Source organism: Xyrauchen texanus, chromosome 50 (assembly GCF_025860055.1).
Source record: "Xyrauchen texanus isolate HMW12.3.18 chromosome 50, RBS_HiC_50CHRs, whole genome shotgun sequence".
NCBI classification, from domain to species: Eukaryota; Metazoa; Chordata; class Actinopteri; order Cypriniformes; family Catostomidae; genus Xyrauchen; species Xyrauchen texanus.
The window spans coordinates 14,897,327-14,912,298 of NC_068325.1; the positions used below are offsets into that span (position 1 = coordinate 14,897,327).

At 29.6% G+C, this 14,972-nt stretch overlaps 1 protein-coding gene and 1 long non-coding RNA gene across 4 annotated transcripts in view; one reads left to right on the forward strand and one right to left on the reverse strand.

Moving 5' to 3' along the window:
• The window catches only part of LOC127640862 (uncharacterized), a 59,085-nt gene that overhangs the window by 30,808 nt on the left and 13,305 nt on the right, over nt 1-14,972 (reverse strand). The window contains exon 2 of the long non-coding RNA XR_007970135.1: nt 10,196-10,263. This is a non-coding gene — a long non-coding RNA (uncharacterized LOC127640862). The remainder of the gene's footprint in view (nt 1-10,195; nt 10,264-14,972) is intronic.
• Nucleotides 1-14,972, forward strand: part of nfia (nuclear factor I/A) — a 209,017-nt gene that overhangs the window by 22,976 nt on the left and 171,069 nt on the right. The gene's annotated exons all lie outside the window — the stretch shown is intronic.

Sequence of the window (14,972 nt, forward strand, 5' to 3'; positions counted from 1 at the left end):
AGAATAAAGTGAAATTACGAGAATAAATTATAGTCATATTTTAAGAATAAAGTAAAATTACGAGAATAAAGTGAAATTACGAGAATAAAGTGAAATTACGAGAATAAATTATAGTCATATTTTAAGAATAAAGTAAAATTACGAGAATAAAGTGAAATTACGAGAATTAATTATAGTCATATTTTAAGAATAAATTAAAATTACGAGAATAAAGTGAAATTACGAGAATGAATTATAGTCATATTTTAAGAATAAAGTAAAATTACGAGAATAAAGTGAAATTACGAGAATAAATTATAGTGATATTTTAAGAATAAAGTGAAATTACGAGAATAAAGTAAAATTATGAGAATAAAGTGAAATTACGAGAATAAATTATAGTCATATTTTAAGAATAAAGTGAAATTATGAGAATAAAGTGAAATTACGAGAATAAAGTAAAATTATGAGAATAAAGTGAAATTACGAGAATAAATTATAGTCATATTTTGAGAATAAAGTGAAATTACGAGAATAAAGTATAATAATATTTTGAGCATAAAGTGAAATTACGAGAATAAAGTGAAATTACGAGAATAAATTATAGTCATATTTTGAGAATAAAGTGAAATTACGAGAATAAAGTAAAATTACGAGAATAAAGTATAGTAATATTTTGAGCATAAAGTGAAATTACGAGAATAAAGTGAAATTACGAGAATAAAGTATAGTAATATTTTGAGCATAAAGTGAAATTATGAGCATAAAGTGAAATTACGAGAATAAAGTAAAATTACGAGAATAAAGTATAGTAATATTTTGAGCATAAAGTGAAATTATGAGAATAAAGTGAAATTACGAGAATATAGTAATATTTTGAGAATAAAGTGAAATTACGAGAATAAAGTATAGTAATATTTTGAGAATAAAGTGAAATTATGAGAATAAAGTGAAATTACGAGAATAAAGTATAGACATATTTTGAGAATAAAGTAAAATTACGAGAATAAAGTGAAATTACGGAATAAATTAGTGATATTTTGAGAATAAATTAAAATTACGAGAATAAAGTGAAATTACGAGAATAAATTATAGTGATATTTTCAGAATAAAGTGAAATTACGAGAATAAAGTATAATAATATTTTGAGAGTAAAGTAAAATTACGAGAATAAAGTATAATAATATTTTGAGAGTAAAGTAAAATTATGAGAATAAAGTATAATAATATTTTGAGAGTAAAGTAAAATTACGAGAATAAAGTATAATAATATTTTGAGAGTAAAGTAAAATTACGAGAATAAAGTATAATAATATTTTGAGAGTAAAGTAAAATTATGAGAATAAAGTGAAATTAGGAGAATAAAGTATAATAATATTTTGAGAGTAAAGTAAAATTATGAGAATAAAGTATAATAATATTTTGAGAGTAAAGTAAAATTATGAGAATAAAGTATAATAATATTTTGAGAGTAAAGTAAAATTACGAGAATAAAGTATAATAATATTTTGAGAGTAAAGTAAAATTATGAGAATAAAGTGAAATTACGAGAATAAAGTATAGTAATATTTTGAGAATAAAGTGAAATTACAAGAATAAAGTGAAATTACGAGAATAAAGTATGTAATATTTTGAGAATAAAGTGAAATTACGAGAATAAAGTGAAATTACGAGAATAAATTATAGTGATATTTTAAGAATAAAGTAAAATTACGAGAATAAAGTGAAATTACGAGAATAAATTATAGTCATATTTTAAGAATAAAGTAAAATTACGAGAATAAAGTAAAATTACAAGAATAAAGTTAAATTACGAGAATAAATTATAGTCATATTTTAAGAATAAAGTAAAATTACAAGAATAAAGTGAAATTACGAGAATAAATTATAGTCATATTTTAAGAATAAATTAAAATTACGAGAATAAAGTGAAATTACGAGAATAAAGTGAAATTACGAGAATAAATCATAGTCATATTTTAAGAATAAAGTAAAATTACGAGAATAAAGTGAAATTACGAGAATAAATTATAGTCATATTTTAAGAATAAAGTAAAATTATGAGAATAAAGTGAAATTACGAGAATAAATTATAGTCATATTTTAAGAATAAAGTAAAATTATGAGAATAAAGTGAAATTACGAGAATAAATTATAGTCATATTTTAAGAATAAAGTGAAATTACGAGAATAAAGTAAAATTATGAGAATAAAGTGAAATTAGGAGAATAAATTATAGTCATATTTTAAGAATAAAGTGAAATTACGAGAATAAAGTGAAATTACGAGAATAAAGTGAAATTACGAGAATAAAGTATAGTAATATTTTGAGAATAAAGTGAAATTTCGAGAATAAAGTGAAATTACGAGAATATAGTAATATTTTGAGAATAAAGTGAAATTACGAGAATGAAGTGAAATTACGAGAATAAAGTGAAATTACGAGAATAAAGTATAGTAATATTTTGAGAATAAAGTGAAATTTCGAGAATAAAGTGAAATTACGAGAATATAGTAATATTTTGAGAATAAAGTGAAATTATGAGAATAAAGTGAAATTACGAGAATAAAGTATAGTAATATTTTGAGAATAAAGTGAAATTATGAGAATAAAGTGAAATTACGAGAATAAAGTATAGACATATTTTGAGAATAAAGTAAAATTACGAGAATAAAGTGAAATTACGAGAATAAATTATAGTGATATTTTCAGAATAAAGTGAAATTACGAGAATAAAGTATAATAATATTTTGAGAGTAAAGTAAAATTATGAGAATAAAGTATAATAATATTTTGAGAGTAAAGTAAAATTACGAGAATAAAGTATAATAATATTTTGAGAGTAAAGTAAAATTATGAGAATAAAGTATAATAATATTTTGAGAGTAAAGTAAAATTACGAGAATAAAGTATAGTAATATTTTGAGCATAAAGTGAAATTACGAGAATAAAGTAAAATTACAAGAATAAAGTGAAATTACGAGAATAAAGTATAATAATATTTTGAGAGTAAAGTAAAATTATGAGAATAAAGTATAATAATATTTTGAGAGTAAAGTAAAATTAGGAGAATAAAGTATAATAATATTTTGAGAGTAAAGTAAAATTAGGAGAATAAAGTACAATAATATTTTGAGAGTAAAGTAAAATTACGAGAATGAAGTATAATAATATTTTGAGAGTAAAGTAAAATTAGGAGAATAAAGTATAATAATATTTTGAGAGTAAAGTAAAATAACGAGAATAAAGTATAGTAATATTTTGAGCATAAAGTGAAATTACGAGAATAAAGTAAAATTACGAGAATAAAGTGAAATTACGAGAATAAAGTACAATTACGAGAATAAAGTATAGTAATATTTTGAGCATAAAGTGAAATTACGAGAATAAAGTGAAATTACGAGAATAAAGTATAGTAATATTTTGAGAATAAAGTGAAATTACGAGAATAAATTATAGTCATATTTTAAGAATAAAGTAAAATTACGAGAATAAAGTGAAATTACGAGAATAAAGTGAAATTACGAGAATAAATTATAGTCATATTTTAAGAATAAAGTAAAATTACGAGAATAAAGTGAAATTACGAGAATAAATTATAGTCATATTTTAAGAATAAAGTAAAATTACGAGAATAAAGTGAAATTACGAGAATGAATTATAGTCATATTTTAAGAATAAAGTAAAATTACGAGAATAAAGTGAAATTACGAGAATAAATTATAGTGATATTTTAAGAATAAATTGAAATTACGAGAATAAAGTAAAATTATGAGAATAAAGTGAAATTACGAGAATAAATTATAGTCATATTTTAAGAATAAAGTGAAATTATGAGAATAAAGTGAAATTACGAGAATAAAGTAAAATTATGAGAATAAAGTGAAATTACGAGAATAAATTATAGTCATATTTTGAGAATAAAGTGAAATTACGAGAATAAAGTATAATAATATTTAGAGCATAAAGTGAAATTACGAGAATAAAGTGAAATTACGAGAATAAATTATAGTCATATTTTGAGAATAAAGTGAAATTACGAGAATAAAGTAAAATTACGAGAATAAAGTATAGTAATATTTTGAGCATAAAGTGAAATTACGAGAATAAAGTGAAATTACGAGAATAAAGTATAGTAATATTTTGAGCATAAAGTGAAATTATGAGAATAAAGTGAAATTACGAGAACAAAAGTATAGTAATATTTTGATAATAAAGTGAAATTACAAGAATAAAGTGAAATTACGAGAATAAAGTATGTAATATTTTGAGAATAAAGTGAAATTACGAGAATAAAGTGAAATTACGAGAATAAATTATAGTCATATTTTAAGAATAAAGTAAAATTACGAGAATAAAGTGAAATTACGAGAATAAATTATAGTCATATTTTAAGAATAAAGTAAAATTACAAGAATAAAGTGAAATTACGAGAATAAATTATAGTCATATTTTAAGAATAAAGTAAAATTACGAGAATAAAGTGAAATTACGAGAATAAATTATAGTCATATTTTAAGAATAAATTTAAATTACGAGAATAAAGTAAAATTATGAGAATAAAGTGAAATTAGGAGAATAAATTATAGTCATATTTTAAGAATAAAGTGAAATTACGAGAATAAAGTGAAATTACAAGAATAAATTATAGTCATATTTAAAGAATAAATTAAAATTACGAGAATAAAGTGAAATTACGAGAATAAAGGGAAATTACGAGAATAAAGTATAATAATATTTTGAGAATAAAGGGAAATTACGAGAATAAAGTATAATAATATTTTGAGAATAAAGGGAAATTACGAGAATAAAGTATAATAATATTTTGAGAATAAAGTGAAATTACGAGAATAAAGTATAGTCATATTTTGAGAATAAAGTGAAATTACGAGAATAAAGTATAATAATATTTTGTGAATAAAGGGAAATTACGAGAATAAAGTATAGTAATATTTTGAGAATAAAGTGAAATTACGAGAATAAAGTGAAATTACGAGAATAAAGTGAAATTACGAGAATAAAGTATAGTCATATTTTGAGAATAAAGTGAAATTACGAGAATAAAGTGAAATTACGAGAATAAATTATAGTCATATTTTAAGAATAAAATAAAATTACGAGAATAAAGTGAAATTACGAGAATAAAGTGAAATTACGAGAATAAAGTGCAGTAATATTTTGAGAATAAAGGGAAATTACGAGAATAAAGTATAGTCATATTTTGAGAATAAAGTGAAATTACGAGAATAAAGTGAAATTACGAGAATAAAGTATAGTCATATTTTAAGAATAAAATAAAATTACGAGAATAAAGTGAAATTACGAGAATAAAGTGAAATTACGAGAATAAAGTGCAGTAATATTTTGAGAATAAAGGGAAATTACGAGAATATAGTCATATTTTGAGAATAAAGGGAAATTACGAGAATAAAGTATAGTCATATTTTGAGAATAAAGGGAAATTACGAGAATAAAGTGAAATTACGAGAATTAAGTATAGTCATATTTTGAGAATAAAGTGAAATTATGAGAATAAAGTGAAATTACGAGAATAAATTATAGTCATATTTTAAGAATAAAGTAAAATTACGAGAATAAAGTGAAATTACGAGAATAAAGTGAAATTACGAGAATAAAGTATAATAATATTTTGAGAATAAAGTGAAATTACGAGAATAAAGTATAATAATATTTTGAGAATAAAGGGAAATTACGAGAATAAAGTATAGTCATATTTTGAGAATAAAGTGAAATTACGAGAATAAAGTGAAATTACGAGAATAAAGTATAATAATATTTTGAGAATAAAGTGAAATTACGAGAATAAAGTATAGTCACATTTTGAGAATAAAGTGAAATTACGAGAATAAAGTGAAATTACGAGAATAAAGTATAGTCATATTTTGAGAATAAAGTGAAATTACGAGAATAAAGTGAAATTACGAGAATAAAGTATAGTCATATTTTGAGAATAAAGTGAAATTACGAGAATAAAGTGAAATTACGAGAATAAAGTATAATAATATTTTGAGAATAAAGTGAAATTACGAGAATAAAGTGAAATTACGAGAATAAAGTATAATAATATTTTGAGAATAAAGTGAAATTATGAGAATAAAGTATAGTCATATTTTGAGAATAAAGTGAAATTACGAGAATAAAGTGAAATTACGAGAATAAAGTATAGTCATATTTTGAGAATAAAGTGAAATTACGAGAATAAAGTGAAATTACGAGAATAAAGTATAATAATATTTTGAGAATAAAGTGAAATTACGAGAATAAAGTGAAATTACGAGAATAAAGTATAATAATATTTTGAGAATAAAGTGAAATTATGAGAATAAAGTATAGTCATATTTTGAGAATAAAGTGAAATTACGAGAATAAAGTGAAATTACTAGAATAAAGTATAGTAATATTTTGAGAATAAAGTGAAATTAAGAGATCAAAAGAGTATTATGAGATCAATGGAGTAATATTTTGAGAAATCCAAATTACAAGAATAAAACTACAAATTCATGAGATTATAGTAATATTTTGAGAATACATTTAAACAAATATAATACAATTATTTAGAGAATAGTCAAAATTATGAGAATAAAGCCGCAACATTTTGAGATTATAGTAATATTTTCAGAATTAACTAAAAAATATGAGAACAAAGTTATTTTGAGAATAAAGTCATGCAGAGTTCATCCTAAAGTAAGCCTTTTCTTTTTAATATGGATTTTTTCCTCTCTTTCAAAATATTGATACAGTATTCATGTAATATTATGCCTTTAATATACACATTTTATGACTATATTCTTTACATTTTAGATTTTTGCTTATATATGTTAATGTGTCACTAAAATGCTGCTGTAAACAATACAAAAAAATAAGTGTAAAATTCTATAATGCTGGATTGATCGTACACATCAGCATATTGCTGGCGTTAAAACTACTATATGTGTGTGGCGCAGGTTATGGCACAGGTGCGGCACCGATGAGAGCCTGAAATCCGAGCTATCTGTGGGAGACCAGTCCTGATGGTCGACTGGGAGCATTAATGAACCAGATTAGGTGTCCCAGAATAGAGTGGGGGGTGGGAGGAAAGCACAAATAGGCCTCTCTGTCCAAACCAGACATTTACAACTGAGGTCTAAACTCTGCATTACTTTGACTTGGGTTAACATAGAGAGAAACGTTTGAGAAGAATGAAATGGATTGTTAAATAATAGAGCAATGAAACGTAAAACCCACTGAGGCTTACCAGGCCTGTAAATGACAGTCTGGACCTGCACCCATTCCAGCTGGGGATCTCTGGTTGAGCGGTTGCTCACTCTGGCCAGAGCTGTTTTGTGTGTCAGGTTGGTCTGGCCTAGTCATCCATAAATATGAATGTCTCACGCTGTGGCATTTGGTACCCCCTGCTGGCGCGGAAATGAACTTTGCCCGCTGTTTGAACATGAACAATGGTTTATTTTCATACAATTGCTCAATTTATTAAGGATAATCTTATTAGCACATCAGTGCTAGTTTTAGCATCATTGCCACCACGCAACATTTTTTCAAGTATGACTGGATAGATATGAAATGTACATATTTGATTTTTCTTAACCAAGTGGCCTTATTCTTTTTGCAAAGTGACATCATTATTAGCTGACCTTTTCATAGCATGGCATCTCTCCCAACTTTGCAGAGTTTGCCACTGAAACCTTTGCCAGATGGCGTCTTTGCTCACAAATCCATTTGAGCTGATTTCCTCTTCTGCCCACCCCCTTGCTCAATGCGGTGTCAGGTAGACACTGTAAAAGAGGTGCGAGGGATAGCTTTTCACCTGCTCCTCCTGTAGGACCCCTGCTGAGAGCAAGCTGTTCACCCAGTGCCCTCCTTTAAAAGACACCAGCGCACAGACACACCTGTCCTTCTCTTATACCTCTCCCAGTCTCTACATTCAAAGTACATGGATATCTTCAAGTTCTTGGAGCATTTATTTGTAGGGTGAATTGTTACTGATGGTTACTAAATGATGATTACTAAATGAAAGACCCCATGAAATCAAAGTTGGTGTTTTGAGGCTTTTAGTCCATGTCTAGTAGCTTTGAAACCACCAAGCTACTAGTCTACTATTAAGTTGGAAAAATGAACTGATATACGTGTCAATGATGTGCAGCCAATTTATTAAGCTACTCAAATGTACATAAACAATGCAATTCACACAAATCAATTACTTGAATACACCTCTAATATGATCATTCTGGAGACAGTAAAGAAAAAAGTGCTTAAGCTGAATTAAAATGTTGGCATAAGTATTTTGGAATATTTAAAAAAATCAAAACAATAAAACAGTTTTGTTTAAAAATATTAATATTTGGAAAATAAATGTGTCTACCAAATTAAAGTCAAGTGGTGTAACCAACATGCAGGTTGCCATTTTGTTGTCTATGACAAGAATACCATAAAAATGACCAGATATTCTGACTTTTTTCAATGACAAATCACATTTTGTTCATGTCAAATGGAGTAACCCCAAGTGGGAAGCAATATTCTCTTGTGCATCCAGATGTGTGCTCATATATCCACTGATGTACAGGTACACTCTCCGTTATTAAAATAAAATGTTTTATCTGGGCGGATTAGAACCTGGAACTCCTTAAACTTTACCATGAGACCAATCAGTCATTCTGGATAAAATGTACTGATCCATGCATCCACAGACTAATAAAAACCCAGTACTGACAGTGCCAGATGTACGCATCAAGGTATAAAAGTATGTGAAATATTTATTGGGCATCAAGACTACACATGTGTTTTAACTAGTCTTTTTTATCATCTTGGACAAACTTATTTGTGAATGACCCATATGAATTTCAAATAGAAAAATGGAACAAAAATATTGATGACTCATCCTGCACTACAAGGATTTTTGTCCAATCAAATGCTGTCAAGAATGAGAATGTTCCTTCCCCTGATACCACCTGAAACCATCAAGCAAGTAGCAAATCAATGTTCACAGCTGTGACAAAACTAAAACCTATGGCTGCACAGAAAACATGACAGAAATCACAAATGACGATTATTTCTCTTGATATTGTAGTTACGATTATTCGTTTCGATTAAAATACTTTTTGTGGGGCAACTGAATGCCATATTCTTTATGTAGGTTACCCATCCAAAACAAGCTGAGAAGTGTTCATGAATTGCTTTATTGCATAAAAAACAAGTATTTAAAAAAAAATTAACATTTTGAATAAATTATACACAGAAAGTGTGCAACACAACAATACTTGAATACTAGGTTGTTGTTTCTGATTTGCTAATAGACTAATTGAAACTGATTCTGATTGACTATTGCATTCATGCACACAACAGACCAAAAATTGTTGCAAATACAAAATCTTGACTGTACGGGAATAGATCTAAATTGAATGATGTAATTGACACTTTTCACGATTGGTTAATATCAGCAGCTTTACTTGTTATTTTGATTATTTATTTCTAACTAATTGAAGAGCCCTACTCAAATCTACTGGCTGTGTAAAATAAAAATGTCCCACTCAAACGTCCTGTTTTTATAGGAAATACGTCAACACAGGGCAGAAAACTGGGGTCTTTAAGGTCAGCACACATTGCATTGTACTGTACTAGTACCGACATAGTCGACTGTTGATTGAGATGCACCAGGAGAAAATAAGTCTAAAAGATCTATTCAGAGAAGAGGATGTTTACAGGCTCGTATTGAGTGAGTAACGGTGTATTGGAACTCATGGTGGGACAAGCACACGTGCAGGACTGAGAGAGAAAGGAGGAGAACCAGTCATTGTTTAGTATCTTTACAGGACTGTAGCTAATAAAGCTAAACTGGACCTGAGGGGGAAGCAGCTGAACTTCCTGTAGTGGTTGTATTTATTTATTTGGAGGGTCCGTTTCAGGTCCCCTGAGCAGCCAGTAAACAAAGAGCTTTCCAGACTGCCTATTTTACTCTTATTTATTTATAATTCCCCGAGACCATTTTGTGTTGCAACTTGATAGCTCCTAGCTTGTGAAAACACAGGTTTCATCAAGATTGCCCCCCACAAAAAAACCGAATGCCCTGTCCCTTATTTCTTTTTTTTTTTTTGTCATTTAATTCCGGCCTCTAGCCACTCACGCAAATAAATACCTTTCTTCTTAAACATACATTGGCTAATTAATCTATCCCATCTGCTTCGCTCTCTCTGAATCACTTACATGACACAGAAGTTTCCGAAACAGATTTGGCTTCCATTGCGTTGCTGACTCAGTCACCATGAAGAAATCTGGAAAACAAAATTGAAACTAATTTAATGTAAAAATAAACAAAACGTTACGTTTTCACATGTTCAGAATGAAGGTCAATTATTATTTTTAAAACATTGGGAAACATTTTTAAATAGTCCACATGCATTATGACTCTCATAAAACATTTGTTCATTGATACTCTTGGATGTGATCGAGTTTTTATCTTGTCAGTACAACAATGATTTAATTTCATATGAATTCTGATGTGATATAGATCATTCTGAGTATGAAAAAATGATGCTATTGTTTTCCTGTTGTTGAGAACAGATGATGCATCTGTGATCTTTGCGCATCTCTTGAGGAACGACAGGTTTTGCAGACAGTTGCTGGCTGCTGGAACATGTGGTCATCCAAATGAGGATTTGTCTTTATTCCCCTTGGTAATGGAGTGAACAGTACAGTTGTAGTATTTAAGGGAATGTTGTTTTTGGAACTTTATTTAAATGTGAAGCAATGTTTGGAAATTTGCTTCGGGCATGTTGTACAACATTCCCTGAACATGATAAAGATGCTTGGAAAAGATTATCCAAGGAAAGGTCTTCTATGGAGATGCATTATATAAATTCAGCATGGGCTGTCTTAAATGCATCTATCAATAAGATTTATTAACATAATCTTAATTAATGGAGTAGTTTAACAGACACTGGTGGCCAAAGGTTTGGAATAATTGTAAATGGTCTGCACTTATATAGCACTTTTTTAACCTTAACGGTATTCAAAGCGCTTTACACTGTGACTCATTCACCCATTCACACACACACACACACACACACACACAAACACACACCATGCAAGGCACTAGCCTTGGGGTTCAGTGTCTTGCCCAAGGACACTTTGGCATGTGGGCCAGGAATCGAACCGCCAACCCTGCAATCAGTGGCCAACAACCTGAGCCACAGCCACCCCAATTTTCAGTTCTCAAAACTTTTCCATTTTATAAACCAAAGTGGCATTCAACTGATCACAATGTATAGTCAGGACATTACTGATGTAAAAAACAGCACCATCACTATTTGAAAAAAGACAGGCCCCATTTCCAGCCGCCATCACTCCAACACCTTATCCTTGAGTAATCATGATAAATTGCTCATTTCGTACTAGAAAATCACTTTCCATTATAATCAAACACAGCTGAAAGCAATTTGGTTCATTAAATGAAGCTTAAAATTTTCTTTGTTTGTTTTTGAGTTGCCACAGTATACAATAGACTGGCATGTCTTAAGGTCAATATTTGGTCAAAAATGGCAAAAAAAGAAATGTATTTCTCTAAAAACTCATCATCATTGTTATTAGGAATGAAGGCTATACAATGCTTGAAATTGTATGAAGATTTCATACAAAGCTGTACACTACAGTCTTCAAAGACAGAGGACAACTGGCTCTAACAAGGATAGAAAGAGATGTGGAAGATGTACAACTAAACAAGAGGATAAGTACATCAGAATCTCTAGTTTGAGAAATAGATGCCTCACATGTGCTCCGCTGACAGCTTCATTGAATTCTACTCGCTAAACACCAGTTTCTTGTACAACAGTAAAGAGAAGACTCAGGGGTGCAGACATTATGGAAAGAATTGTAAAGAAAAAGCCACTTTTGAAACAGAAAAACAAAAAGAAAAGGTTAGAGTGGGCATAGAAACACAGACATTGGACAACAGATAATCGGAAATGAGTGTTATTGATCTTAACCCCATTGAGCTTTTGTGGGTTCAGCTAGACTGTATGGTGTGTGAGAAGTGCCCAACAAGACAGACACATCTATGGCAAGTGCTACAGGACGTGTGGGGTGAAATGTCACCTGAGTATCTGGACAAACTGACAGCTAGAATGCCAAGAATCCACAAAGCTGTTACTGCTTTACATGGAAGATTTTTTGATGAGAAGTAATTTGCACATTGTAATAGTAATTTTTCACGTTATTAATGTCCTGACTATACATTGTGATCAGTTGAATGCCACTTTGGTGAATAAAAGTATCAATTTCTTTCCATAAAAGCAAAATTTGGACATTATTCCAAACTTTTGGCCACCAGTGTACATGTTTCATGTAATTTAACGAAATAATAAAATATAAAACTTACACTTTGTTTTAATACACTGTGTTGAAAATAACTGTAAACAAAACTTGGTCATTGACAAATAAGGTTGACCCAGGTGATTCAAATTATAAATCTTTTTAAAATATGGCTTAAAACGTGTCAAGTTCACAGAAATGTCATCTTGGAGTCTGTCGTTTTCACAAATTATGGAAAAACATTTATAGCATTTTCTACAAAAGAAACCAAAAGAAAGTGTAACCATCATGGAAAAGGTATTAAAATACTTTCCTTGCACCTTGAATACTTGAGAGTATATGAAACTGAATTATTCATTTCAAACCTATTTGACAAAAATCATGATTTTTTTAGTCAAGAATATCATGAAGTTCTCATAGGGATACACCAGACAAACCTGAATAAAATGTGCCTTATCATTAAATTTGAAAATGTTTATGAAAAATATTTAATTAAATAAACAAACATAATCTCTCTCTTTTTTTTTGTCACATGACAGCAAAATGGCTACCTACATGATGGTTATACCACATGATTTTGGTGGAAAAATTCAAATATGAATTATATTTTAAAATAAAATTGTTTCAGAAAAACAAATTCTGCTCTACTCATGGCAACATCATTTTTTTGTTTCTCGAGAATTTCAGCTTTTAAGAAAAATATCAAAGTAACTGATCATAGTGTCATCAAAGTGACGTTTTCATCATAGAAGAGATGTATTCAAGTAATTATTTTATGTGAATTGCATTTGTACATTTTTTTATTATTTAATAAATCTGGAAAAAATCTAATAAATTGCATTGACCAAACTATACAATATCCTAAAGTGTCTCTTGTAAAAGCTAGGTGGAGCTATGGAGTCAAAACAGTAGCTGGAGTTCATATTGTTGATGTGTTGATGTGATTTCAAACACAAAAGAATAACAAAAAAAAAAAAAAAGTAAAACATTTTGAACATTGCAAGTAGCCTATATAACTCTGTCATTTCAATCTCTCTCTCTCTGATTTGCGGTACTCGAACAGACCCAGAAATTGGCCTAGCACAACTGTTAGAACATGTGACATCACTCTGGCTGTTTCTTCCAGAGGCTGGGCCTGAATATTCATGATGAGTGTATTCCCATGGCCCATTGGCTCCAGCTGTCCCAATACCAACCAACACACATACATACAAGCAAACTCAACACAAACACATGTTTTTACAAATGCACACTCACCCTGCTGCTAGAACGTCAGTAAACGATGACAGACTTTTGGGGTGAAATACACCTTTAATGTCACCACCTTGTAATTGTGAGGTCTTTTAAAATCTTGCTTCTGAAGGTGGCCACTTATACTGTGCATCATGTTTCATGCATGTCCTTCCGTACTCATTCTGCCCTCTGCCGGGTCAGTTGGTGTGTAGATAAGAGGCAGTGAGGGCTTGCATGAGGCCATAGTTGTAACCTGCTTATGAGTGATTTTGCCAGGCTGACAGATGGTGCTGGAGCTGTAGTCAGATGTGCCACATCCTTCACCGGTTCCCTGGCCCTGTCATAACTGCTCTAGCAATTCACTTGGCCTCTTTTGCCTGCCTGCATACATGCCTAGCTTTCAGCGGGGACAGATTCATTGCCAGCTGGGATGAGGACTCATTCTAATGTCCTCCTCACTTTGATTTACAATACTTGTAGATCATTGGAAGTAATGCAGTCTTGGCAGGGATCGACAGAAAAATAATCATTCAGTAGAGATAGTGCTGGGGATCTATACAGATTTCCCATTTCAATTCTCACTTTGATTTGATTTCGATTAATTTGGGTATATTTCAGTCATAATGTGCACTTTGGTTACATACCAAAGCAATTTGACGATTCAAAATACCGATTTCGATACAACAACAAAACACAAAATAATCTGAGTAACATTGCATCAAGTTATCAAGTCTACCACAACCATCATTTTCACAGAATTTGGACATGTTTTGAGCACGGGCACCGAAATAAATAAAAAGTGAACTTTAAGATTCTCTTTTCCTTTTGGTCAGTTAACAAAATCAACAAGTGGTTGTCTTGCGATCAACGTAATGAGCACCCCTGGCATACAATAAGTTAGCAGAACTCTAAAAATGTTAGTCGATCAGTTGCATCAAATTTGTCAAGTAAATAAACTCCCAAGTTTAAGTATTGAAATATTGAGTTACTCGTACGTTTTAATGGCACTTGGCTTTAAATGTAACGCTTTGGCTGAACTGAAAATGACCATGTAAGCTCAACTTAAATTATTTTAGTAGAGAGAACCTAACTAGCTACTACTTGCTAGAACTAGCTAGTACAGTGAATGCTAGCATGCTGAATGGAAGATAAACACTATGCTTTGTCTAGAAACTCAAAAGAGTAAAACACTTCAGGTTACTTAAAAGGTGAGAGTTTCGTGAACTTACTCATTAAGGTTCATTTTTTTGAACTAATTTGTATGATTTAATCTTTCCCCACTCAAAACAATGAATTATTTTGAGCATTATAGGGTTTACGGTGTAGAGTAAAAGATCTTATGATTTGTAACGTTTATATCGGGATTGTTCAAATTAAGAGCGATCCTAAATGGAGAGGGGCAAGCGGGATTTATAGTCTTTCACTTGGCACTGGCCATTGT